This window comes from Camponotus vicinus, unplaced genomic scaffold, assembly GCF_025532165.1.
Source record: "Camponotus vicinus isolate PSW18456_S1 unplaced genomic scaffold, iyCamVici1.0 SCAF_2, whole genome shotgun sequence".
Lineage (NCBI taxonomy): Eukaryota > Metazoa > Arthropoda > Insecta > Hymenoptera > Formicidae > Camponotus > Camponotus vicinus.
The window spans coordinates 8,133,826-8,146,128 of NW_028141956.1; the positions used below are offsets into that span (position 1 = coordinate 8,133,826).

The following is a 12,303-nucleotide window of genomic DNA, read 5'->3' on the forward strand; positions in this document are numbered from 1 at the left end:
CTCTGATACTTCTTCCGACTGTTCGAGGAGTTTCACAATGTGAGTGTAATTTGTGAGAGATTCAATTTTCATCGAGCTTGCTTTTAAGAACCGTTATAGGAAAATAGGATCGTGTGAGCGTGTCGTCGCCGATTTCCGGCCATAATCAATGCGCATAATCAATGCCGTTCTACTTCTCTCTCCTTCGCCCTAACAATTGTCAAAAAAAACTTTGAGTGCGCGCGCGGCCATTCGACACCCGCGCACGCATTAAGAGGATCGACGCTGGAATACGAGATCCTCGGGCGAGCATCGTGTCTTTTTCTCTACGCGCTTTTGCCCTTCTTCAGAGGTACCCCGGGTAATCTCGGGAATCGGGAGAGTCCTTTGTGCTGCGTTTCGGGCGAGAAAACGCTTTGTCATCTGCGCTTCCGTCGTGTATATCGGGGGTGTGCTGTGGAAGGTTCTCTTCTCTTTTCTCCCTCTGGCTGCATTATACTCGCCGCGCGATCGCGAGACAGTGCCACCCGACCAGGTGTTCTAGGATCCAAATTGTTACAGCATCCAGAAATCTCTCATTCTTGCCGGGTCCCGGCTGGCGAACAATGGCCAGGTCGCCCTATTCCGCGCCGCGTTTTCAACGGCCGCCGCCTCGCTGTCTCTAAACGAAGGTACTTTGTCGCCGACGGCGTGACGGGGAAACGGAGATCGTAATCTAGTTTGTGAGACCGTCTTCAAGGTAGGGGACAGTCTTTGTGTTTAATAAAGTAGCAGGGGAGACGCACGTCGGAACATCCCCCTTATACCTCCGTTTTACAGAAATCTTTGTGAGTTATTTTACCACCGCTTGTGCATCCACGAACGGTAATATTTTCTAAACGTTCGTGACCTCGCGCATGATCATTCTTGTATTAGCATCGTACATTGTTGAGGTAATTGCGGGGAAAATTACAGGTAGTCGTAATTACCTGCCGTGAATGCTTACTTAGCATCGCTCGACGTAATCCGATCAGCCAATCAGCATAGAAGGCGAACTTTGATTATACATTTGCACAAGAGATTGCAATATGCGTGCGGAACCAATAGTCCACGTGTCAGCAAATTTTATTAACATTATTTAATTATGATGGAATGACATTCCGGCGAATACGTCCCGTATTAATGATTACAACGAGCCTCGAGAAACATGAAGCAATATTTTCTTTTAATTTCGGTACATTATAGATATATTATTTTCTATACGATCGATGCTTGGAAACATCAGCAGACCGGTAAGCCTTAGAAGACTGAGGAAAAAGAAATATGACTTCGACGACAGCTGCTTCATTATTTTCTTTTCGTGTGGACATGAGATCTTTCATCGCCTGCATTAACCACTAGTAACCATGAACGGAATGTAAACTAATCAGTACGAATATCCCTTATTATTCTTCTGTCGAGAGAAATTAAAAATATTGAAATCTGAAGTCACTAATTTGAACTTCTCTTTTCATTTGCGATTATTTCATTTGCTCTAATCAAAACGCGGTGTACCTTTAACCTTTCCGTGATACTAAAGATCGTTCGATTCGTTTCATGTTCGTTGCAAAGCCATTTATTCCAACCCTGGTTTGCCAAAGAACGATGGATAAGCACAATTTATCGTCTATGAGACGGTTTAATTCTACAACGATTAATATCCTGCGAAAAGGGGTTGACGCGCGAGGGTTAAAGGGTTAATGCTCCTCTCGTTGGGTCGATCTCGCATTCTCGGTCACCCCTTTTCCGTCAATGTCTTCCGTGTCTTCGAGATTTCTTTGAGCGGCAGACGAGGGAAACGGTGTGTAAGTGGACAGAAACGTATAGCGCAATGCAAGTTCGCGTAGCGCGCGAAGCGTGAATCTGTCCCCACCAAGACGCGCGGTCCAGGAAAAAGAGAAGGGGGTGGTGGAGGCGGCGGAGGATCGGCGGCGACGGCGGCGGCGGCGGCGGCGGCTGCAGAGAAGGAGAACTCGACGAGGAGGAGAAGGAGTCACGTCGCGTACCGAGACCTCGGAGTTCTGTCTCGCGTACGCGAGAACCAATCCCGGTATTTGCGCTTCCTTCCTACCGTGGATGGCGACCACCTCTTTTCAGGGGCGTAGCCGACGGTTTCCCCCATACACTACCCCCCTCAAGCCTTCATCCGCTCCTCGCTTCCCCCCCGTTGACGCGAATTTTTCGCGCGCGCCAAATTCCGCCCCAAGCGCGATGAAAGAGACAGAGAGAGAAAGAGAGAGAGAAAGACATAGCACGAGCTTCATCGACATTCGATCGAAGAAGCTGGTGACTATACACACTTATCGCCGGCTAGGTGGCCTAGGTTCGTTCAACTCAGCGGCAGTGACGACGACGATAGAACGTGTTATGCTGTTCGACGCGCGATCAGCTGACGCTGATCCGTAGATCGTGGATTGACGGGTGATCTGTGAGCAGCGCAGTAATTGGGGGGTTTCATCCTGATCAGCCGTCTTGATTATTTGCACTTTTATCATGCTGATAGAAGGTCTTTGTCAGTGATTACTATTCTTTCTACTTATGATGGTTAAGTCAGATTGTATTTATACTTGTAGTTACTTGTAATACTATGAATAATCCCTATTATTTTATAGCTATTATTAATGATTTGATGATCAAGTATATGAAATCCAGATATATTATAATAGAAAATTTGATATAAAAATTGAAAAGAAAATTAATTAATAAAGATGGAAAAGATCATAGATGAATGTTTGCTGAGAAGTCTGTACACATCACGTGTCTCACATCATGTCAATAATTATACATTTTTCATTATATCATAAAGAAACAAAATTCCAAAATTATAATAGATACAGATATTTTTGCATCAAAGTTTTAATAATATATTTAAAAAACCTATATGATTAAAAAATTATTAAAAAATATTGAAATATTTTATAGATACAGTTTAATATAATCATTGCTTTTAAGACAGCAATTACTTATATCTACATATTTTTCCAAGTTATCTCTTTGCTCATTAAATATTCGATAGACCCTTATTTCCCGCCTTCATTTGGTTAATATATTTTCGCCGGATTCATACGCGATAATCGTACATAAAATGTTAAAACGGATGGAGAGACGGACGGATGGACCGGCAGACAAAGCTGTAGGGTCTCGGAATATTCAAGCCAGTGACACCGGCAGATTTACGGGCGGCTCGCCACGCAGACGAGTGCCTCTTTGCGGATTCTTGGGCTTCCACCGATATTATTAGCGATCGCGTCCTCTTTTTGATTGTGTCTAGAGGGGGGAGCTCTCTTTCAACCGAGCTCGAGCTGTCGCTCTTTCTTTTTTTTCTTCAGACCCACGTATAATAACGTCGATAGGCGATTCTTGCTCGGAATCCCTCGAAAACCTCTCTTTTTTCCTTGTTAGGTCCAACTATGTTTAAGCGAGTACTGAACAATGTCAACAGGACAAGAACTTGTTTTCCTTTATGCTCGAGTTCTTTTTAATTCGTTCTACTGGGTGATAAAAAAATTGCAAATGTATATTGTCCGATAGTCATCGCTTCGCATTTAATTTAAACAAAAAAGGGTATATTTGAGTAGAAGATACTTTGCTTGAATGTATAAGGATTTATATGTATCATAAAATTCATCATTATTCACGGATTTCGTCAGCTGACACAAAAAAAATCAATTTTTATAAAGTAATTTAAAAAGTGAAGTGAAATCGTTTTTGCTTGCTACCACATTATTCATCATTTATGTACTTGTTATATTAGAAACGCATAATTATAGGTAATTGTATTAGTACTATATACTAGAATAATTGTAGTAAGCCAACTTTTATTCTTTTTTACTAATGATCATTAATAAAAATATGTATGTGGGAACTTGAAATTTTGAAAAATGTATAGCGAAATTAAAGATTCTCTATCGAATTAATAACACAAATATAATTTGCTGGGATCTTTCTCTCTATCTCTTTTTAAATAAAAAAAATCTTATCTTCGCTTAAAAATATAGATAATATTTATCTTCTAAGAATTTTAAAAAATTGAATATTTAATTACAAAAATATATATAATGTTGGATATCAAAATGTTCCACTATAAACTTTTTGCTGTTTTTTCTAATTATGCTTGTGAACCACAAAAAATCTTTAAAACCTGTTTCACAAACGTATAATAAACATATTCCGCTTGGTTATCTTACAACCGGGAAATAGGTGTTTGACCGCTCGTAAAAGAGGAATCGGGACCATCGCGTTCCATTTTCGAATTCACACGGTGATTCGCGCGAGTCTCGCGTGCCCCGCGGAATCTTATTGACTATTCAGACTGTGATACCTTAACTGCTCAGGATTCGATGTCTACGGGCTATAAAGCGTGGTGTACCGAGAGAGAGTCCTTTACGGTGGTATTATCGAGATTACAGGCAAGGGTAGACCCCGTGCGATCCGATGGAAGAAAAAAACCAAGGATAAGGTGAGAGAGTATGAAAATGGCCGAGTAAATGACTCTCTTTCCTGCCTTGATCTCCACAGCCTCCCTCTGCTTATTCTTTCACTAACTTTTATTAAATTTCTCTATCATCTATTATTTTCAATCTTTTTCTATTTAAAATTTTATAGAGTTCTTGATACAAGTTTATTTATATTTTCTCTTTTTATTGCTATTTTTATTCATTAATTTGATCGCAACTAATGTAATTATTCCTTTGTTTTTGTAAAAAAAAAAATTAAAATTATCATTAATAGCATTATATGTATAAAGAAATGCAATTAAACACGACTGCTATCATGAGATAGAGGTATATGAAGCTAGAACAATAAACATTTTTTTTCTACTTCTGTGTCCGAATGTAAACAAAGCGCCAACGTGTCGAGAGAGTGGCCACAGTATATCGATATAGTCAATTTCTGAAAACGAATCTACGCATCATCTAGATATCATGACGTAGATTCATTTAAAATTTCCGTGTTTGGTAGGATTCCGGTGTAATGTATGCGATGTAATTATTTTGATCGCGAGTCTTTATGAGCGCGCGTGATTACAGGGTTGATATCCATCCGAGATCCGCCTGGGCATGGAGAATTGGACTTGGCTCTCGACATTTCTGCAAATTGCACTTTGAATGCTCTAGTTATACGTTAGGCATGCACTCAAGAGACTGCGAGTATGTGAGAGACCGCGACGACCGCGGAGGATATATCTCCCTTTTCGTTGGAATGTTTCCTTTCGCGCCCTCAACGATAATGCTAATAATTTATGACGCGCGCGCCGCCTCGGCTAATAAAACGGATTGCCGTATGCTCGTTAATCTCTCTCTCTTTCGAGCGATAAAGTATCGAAATTAGTGACATTAGGTGATTACAGCTCGTATGCGGTAGATGCTCGTGTCAAGTAATGAGCTAAAAGAGTGACGTAATAGTTTCAACCGTGAAGTATGTTGCAGTGCGTTAGTTATTATTATATAAACTAATAAACAAGAAAAAACTCTATTACGTGAGCTTTAACAAAACGTAGATGTGCTTAGCTTTTTTCTTATTTAAGAAGAGAAGGTTGAATCCTTTGAAAATTGCGCGTGTATGTATTCTATATCAATGTATCATGTAAGTCTAGAGGATGGAAAATTGAAGACCAGGGCAAATACTTTGGAAATAAGCAAAAAAGATTGATACGACAATGTTTTCGATTTTCTTCAACAAGCTCCATATTCGTATACATTTATATAAAGGATACATTCTCTATCACTCTCTAAGGGTGGGATACGCGCAAGATACGCATCTTCAGGTTATTAATGTATGTCTACAAGTTCGTTTCACTCTGATTTCGGTTATCCAGAAGAGTGGAAGATTCTATAGTCGCGCGAAAAATATCTTAACAATGGTTCTCATATTTTTGCGATTAATAAGTGATAACTTATAGATTAATTCGTGTAATAGATATGTTCACGAATATTAAGTTTGACTTTGATTTAACCGATTAAGTCTAATATATCTAGAACATAGAAAAAAGAAAAGAAGAGACAAGAAATTAGTTAAATTAAGATTGAAGTTAACCGGTCTTGGTAAAACCGGTCATCAGTAAAGTATCGTTAAAATGATTGATCGTGAAATAACAGTTATTAATACTGGCTATAAAACATTTCAGGCCTCATCGTTAGGCCTCGAGTTATATCTCTTATTTGATAAGAGTGTCACAACCTTGCCAAGCTAATCTGTCAACTTCGCAGGAAGAATTCGTTTTACTTCACGAGATTGTCGCTCTGTCAGCTTATCTGTCGATTAACACGCAACTTTCGTATTTAAGATTTCCTTTTTTCTCGGGGTTGAGCATCGCTGTTGGTAAGAATGAGTTCGTATTGATCACACTTGAGAAACCTCGGCTTTCCCACCCACCTCAACCTCCAACGGAGATATGAATTCCTAATATACGGAGCCCCGCTCCCGTATTCTGCCTTCGAATCTCCTATCGACGACGGGAAGCTCGAAAAACTTAGTTACGTCTGGCGTCTCTGGCCGCGATCCAACGGCAATCAGAGCCATCTTTAATTCCTTTCTTCTGTCTAGCGGATGACTTATGTCCAAAAAGGATTTCTTTTTATGATCCTAGTGTGAAAAGAAGCACACTTCTGAGTACGCTCTCTTGCGTCTATAGTTTCACATGCGCGTTGTAATAGTTTACGTAACTATTTTCAAAAAATTTTATTTGTTAAAAATTATATAAATTGTTCTAGAAACATTGAAAATTCCTCCTAACTGTAAATTCAATTTTTTTTCTTAACACAATGAATTTGTCCTATTAAAATAATATTAATATTACTTTATCCTTTTATTATCTTTATGTCTCTGATTATTTCTAGGTGTATAATATAATTATTTCTTATTATTTCTTATTATTCTACATATAATAATCAAAGGATACAAGATTTCTTCAAATTTACTTCGCTTTTTTTTCTTCAACGAGATACATCGAAGCACTCCGTCTACCTTTTTTCTGACATATAATTTACGGGCTTATGTCACACTGGCGTCGCAATAACGGCGGCGGTGAATTATCCAAATAATTGTCGAGAGGAACGTGCGGGCAACCTGCCGCAGAAACAATAATGCGGCGACCAGATCGTCATTACCGGCCCGTGGAGTTATTATAAGCGAGTTAGGACGACAGCACGGTGGATCGTTAGGTTTCTCGTCGCGCCGAGGAAAGGGACACGGTCGACGTAAAAGCGGTTGAAAATTGTCGGGGACTAAGCGGCGCATACCCGGATCGTGACAACAAGGCAAGAAAGAAATGGCGATCGTTTATATGATTTTTCGCGTACCCATTTTCGAAACACTAATTGCTCTCATATTAGATTGCATCAACATCCTAGATTAATTAACGACTAGTTGTCTACATGTTTATAGACAATGATTTTATTTGTAAGAGGAAGCTAGAGATAAATAATTCAGAGTCTTAATTTGGAAATATAGATAACAATTTAAATTGTTATTTATAAATTTTAAGAATGTATAGTATAAAATTTTACAAAAGTCACAAAATATATTGTAATATTGTAATAACATAATAACCGAAAATTAATTGATTGAAGGCTATGCTGAAGGCATTTATCTCCTAGAAATAGTCGTCCCTATATTCACGAGTCATTATCAGAATGCCGCATTATTGAAGAATCGACTCATAACTCTCAGAATTTCCAACACGAGGAAGAAATTACTCGGGGAATATCCGACACGTGAATATCCTAGCGGGAGACCAAGTATTACCTCGTGGAGGCAGCGTCATTGAACGAAACCGATCCGTTAAGTGTCTTGCGCGCTGAAGAAGTGTCACGATTCACCTTTTTGCCGTCTCCTCGACGACGCCACCCCTCGTGATAAGAACAAAAGCGGCCGTTGAAATCGTTCACAAAGTTATTTTGTAATTCTCGTCGCTCTCGGTCACGCGGTACCGAGGTCTGTCTGTAACTAACCGTATTTACGGTATGGACAGCTGCGGGCAAAATGGTGAACAACTATGTGCCTACGTCACGTACAGCTCGCAACGATGAGGCCTGATGTTCCTTCCGTGTCATAATTGGAAAATGTCTTGCCTACGATCGAATCAATATAAACGATAGATTAAAATGTTTTACGAATAATTAAACTTTTAATTAACATTGTTCTATATTCCTTTTTGTGACAATCGTTATATTTTACAAGTCTCATATCTTTTAAATTGAATCATTAAAAAGTGTGTTAAGAGAACGAATCAATTGTTGACTTAAATGGAAATTTATACACTGGCGTGCAATATAATTTGTTTAATTAATCAATTAATTCTTTTTCCTAATTTTTAAAAACATATTCATCTTGATTTACAAACAAATCATCGAGTGAATTTTTGCGTTACTTAAAATTTATCATAAAAGAAAATTAATCTTTTTTTTTGAAATATTGGAAGGATGCGAAGGAGATGAATCTTTGTGTCTGCCAGCCTCTCGTTAGAACTCTTGCTACAAGGATCGTTCCGCGACCAGCTTCGCCCGTCGTGAATGGTGGTGTGGAATGCGGTAAAGCAAATAGGCTCCTCTCGCGGGCGAATAGCTAATTACGCTTCTTGGCATTCCTGTTTCTGGTTAGGCGAGCGGCCGCAGAGCTAGAGAGCCAGCGCGCCGCGCCTTGGCGAGGAATTACAAGCTAATCCTCGACTCGTAGGAGGACACGAGCGGCCGCGGTCACCCGGGGTAGACGAGGGGGGAAAACAGGGATCTCTCTCGCCGTGCCCTCTCTTCGTTCCCTCGCATCCTCGACCTCGTCGTCCTCATCTCGCACGGGGCGTTTTGCGTCTCGTGCGCCTCGCTCGCTCCTCTCTTTACCCGGCGCGTAATGGCGTTATTTAATGTTTAATCATACCCGCCGTACGCTCGCGCGCGCGCGCGCAGTATAATCAGAGTATAATTCAGACAACAACTTCAACCACCGTCGACCACCGCCGACAAGCCTGTCGGTGAGTCCGGGGGTTTGTTGCGATCTGCGGTCGTCAGCCGAGCCCTGCCAAGGTATAGGCATCAACGTTATACTCGGTTCTACGTGTGGCTCTTTACCTTGGTCTATCCGAGGTTTCCTCTATGAAGGTCGCGACGATGGATGGTGAAGCGCGAGTTACGCATGTACTACAAACTGTATAAGAAATTCAATTTCGATGTAGGATATATTGGCAATTTTGTGGTATATTTCTAGTATTTTTATATAATGACTTTTAAAAATATATGCCAAGTATTATCAATATTTAACATTCAAGAAATTAGACAGAAATTAGGTTCCGATTTTATTTGTTGATTCAAAGTTGTATTAATTTTGATATTTTTATTTCATATAAAACATTTACTGTATTCGGATAATTTGATCCGCTATCAACTCAAACAGGAAAATTGATAAATTTTTAGCTACAGAGATACAGAGATAAGCCCCAAGATTTTTCTCATGTTCCAAACATGTTTGTAATATTTTAACTATTGAAAAAGATAATATACATTGCTTTTACTTTTTAAATTACAAAGAGGAAGTTAATCATAAATGTAAATATAACAATCATTCTTTTTTGTCATCGCGCAAATATGTTTCGTCGTGTCATTTCCATGCTGATTCATTCGCGAGCCTTCGCGGATACACCGTTAACTTTCTGATTTGTTAAGTATATTTGAGATCATCTCTATATAATCGGCTTTCACATATCAAGGATCAAGACGGTTTCTAGTAATTAGCGATCGATCTTTTTTGCGAGACGTAGCGAGCGGTGCGCATCCAGGCACTAAACGACCGGGTCCTCTTTTTTGACTGGCCCAAGGCCCACGGTTACTTGCCTCGTGCCGAGTCATGCGTGGAACTCCCAGCATCATTGCCATAACTCGTCGCGCCATGTTACCTTCGCGGAGTTTATGGCATCGTCGTTCACGCGCACTCAGGTCGTAACAATTCGGTCGCTGCGGCGTGCCCGACGCACAATCATGTTCGTATTTTTAGCAAAATCTGCCGCTGCTCGCGCGACTGACAGATCCGACAATTTATGCGCTCAGAGTACCATCTATTCTTCGTGCCATCCATTTAAGACAATGAAAAATTAAATATATATTTATTATTAAAAATTAAATATATATATATTTAATTAATCATAAACAATTTACTGCGACACGTTCGACTATATTATTCAGATTACCTAATGATAAAAATTTAAAAGAATTATCTTTTCGAGTTTTTTTCAATTAATAAAATACATATCTTTCAATCAAGAATTAGTCCTATTTTATCATTAATTTTTATACAGAAATATCGCAAGTTTCATTTTTTTGCTTGATTAGATTTGAGATTATATATGAAGTTTTAAAGAGATTGACAAAAATCGCGGCAAAAAACTTGTTGCGCCACAAACGTAATTACTCTCCTAATCACTCGTTGCTTCAATCGTGTCCAAAACGAGCCGATGATATGTGGGCCGAAGCTAGCGCGTCACGGAGAGGAAGCCCGCGCTCTGAAAGACTCTCGGCGTGGCTAGGATGGCGGGAAATAACGTGGCACATTATAGCGAAGCATTAGAGTGTGGCCGGTAGCCGACCGGTGAGTTTTTTGCCGGATTCCAGTAGCGCCTTGGACAAACACCGGAGCGGAGGATAGAGGGAAGGGGCTTTGCTTCTCTCTCGGTTCACTACTTTTACTAGGTTATTCACGAACGGTTATCTCGTGACTCGTTTCGCGCCGGCTCCTCTCCCAGCGTCTCGTCCGCATGTTCCCGACGAAGCCCGCGCGCGGGGCCCCGAAGAGGGCCCAAAGAAACCCTCGGAGGAATCTCTACCTCCTGCTATGTAGAGCTCGTCCGCGGAGAAAGTGATGAGCTGACATTGGATTCACTTCGCGTAGAGAGAAGGCAGAATCGATACTTTACGGCGTCTAGGAACGATCCTCCTTCTCCTCCTCGTCCTCCGGATGACGCAATACAACGCTATACATGCGAAACGGAGAGCGAGACATATGGCCGAATTCATTTTTTCTTTGTCTATGATGTTTATCGATAACAGATTGCAAAAATCTTTTGAAAGCAATTTTATAATATTTTATATGTGTGGAAAAGAATAAGATTATTTTTGTAAAAATTGATACAAACGAAAATTAAGTAATTATTGATTTTTTGATAGAAATAAAAATTAAGTAACTATTGCTTATTTACATTACTATTTTTTTTTATATTTAAGATTTTTGAATATTTCCTTACATTTTCTGTCACATCGAAAAAAAGATAAAAAATATCTAATATAATTTTATATAATTCAATGAAAGAGACGATTGACAAACGCACGGTCGAAATCTCGCTCGTTGAAACGGTTTGAATAACTGGCTGCTAACTGGAGCTTCAGCGACGGTACCCCTCGGAAATGCACCGCTACCCCTCAAATTTTTTTTTCGTATAATCTTCACTATCTCCTTTTCTCCCTCCCCTTTTCAGTTCTCCCGATCCCCAGCCATGAGTCACGTAATAGTTTCTCCACATCGGCCCTAATGATTTATGTCTTCGGTCGGGTTTTATGTATTTCTGCGCAATGCGTGAGGCTTCAGCTTTTTTAGGCTCTCGCCCCGTTGTCGGAGAACCAGAGGAGAGCAGAATGAAGGAGAGAAAGAGGAAGAAAGAACAGGGGGAGAGTCGGTAACGGGGGGAAAGAGAATGGCCATAAAGCGTCACTGATTCTGAAACTACTCGCGCTGCCGTTAACTATGCGCAGCCTATATAGATCGATATAATTAATAGCTTAGCCACGGATCAGGTAACATATGGCCCGGGACACCAAGGAGACAGACGCGGGCAAAAGGTGAGAGGAAACCGATTTCGTGGCCGCCGTGCGGTCTCAAAGTTGACCGAGAGTTTGCGGTCCCACCCGCTGAATCGAAAGGGATTAAAACCGAATATACGAATACCCGACGTTGAGGAAAAAGGACGATTCGCGTCACGGCATGCTAATTCCTACCTGGTGGCGTCCGCAAGGCCTTCTATTCCTACTCAGAAGGACGCATCTCGCTCCCTCGAATCCTTTGGACTATACCGACTGCCTTAATTGTGCCTTAAGCACCTCTAAAGCGAATTCTTCGCAAGCAAAATGTATTATTTTGGTGCAAGTATGTGTATATGTATACGTGGAATGTGACATTACACGTTGTACGATGATTTAATAATTACTTAATAATGCAAATAGGTTAAGATGTAGTATTAATTGAAATAACACAGGAAAATCGTTGAAATTATTATGATCGTACCGTTACAGCTTGATTATTGGATAATTGAGTCATCATTTAATCTTT

At 40.1% G+C, this 12,303-nt stretch overlaps 1 protein-coding gene across 9 annotated transcripts in view; it reads right to left on the bottom strand.

Annotated features, from left to right (window-relative positions):
• Zfh2 (Zn finger homeodomain 2) overlaps positions 1–12,303 on the bottom strand; it is a 320,913-nt gene that overhangs the window by 63,048 nt on the left and 245,562 nt on the right. The gene's annotated exons all lie outside the window — the stretch shown is intronic.